The sequence below is a fragment of the Gavialis gangeticus genome, unplaced genomic scaffold (assembly GCF_001723915.1).
Source record: "Gavialis gangeticus isolate Ggan-Ray unplaced genomic scaffold, GavGan_comp1, whole genome shotgun sequence".
In the NCBI taxonomy this organism is placed as follows: Eukaryota; Metazoa; Chordata; order Crocodylia; family Gavialidae; genus Gavialis; species Gavialis gangeticus.
In genome coordinates, this window is record NW_017729006.1 from 40,975,123 (window position 1) to 40,975,829 (window position 707).

Here is a 707-nt window from a genome sequence, read left to right on the forward strand (position 1 = left end):
TCATCTTCCAATTCTCCTGCATAGTGCAGGGACATTGGACACCCAGTTCAGCACTGGCAATGAGTAGGGGGTGCACACGGGTGCACGTACACCCCCTGAGATTGGCCATGCCCCCCCCCCCGAGAGAAGTGCCACCAGCACTTCCACGATCGGTTGCTGGTTCCCCCACCCCCGTATTAGGAAGCACCAGTCGCCCAGGCAGCTCAGCATGCTACTTGTCAAGGGGACACATGAAAATGAAATGTTATAGTCCTTGCAGCGCTGTGTGGGTTTAGCAGTCAGCACTTTGTCTAGTCAGGTCACTTCAGTTGGAAACCTAGATATGGACAAACTTTGGGGATCTATCTGCACTTCACTTTTTAACAAATAGGTTTTATGTTGGTGTTGCACATAGGCTTAGTTGGGATAAAAATCTAGTTTCAGCCCAAGAGTCGAGTAGAGTCTACTCCCTTGTATGTAGAAGGTTTCTCCTTTCTAGTTTTGCTCACTTGGGGGGCTAGTGGCCTCTCTCTAGGCCTGCTCCAATGCATCCTTCCCAAGTTAAGAATACCAGAATGGTTCCATGGCTTGTAGATGGACCTCCATGCACTCCTGAGTTCATTTTGACCAACTTATGTATCAGACTTGAGGCTCTAGTCTCTTGCTCATTTCAGAGAGCTCATAGAATCATAGAATCATAGAATCAATGAGTCGAAAGGGACCTAGAC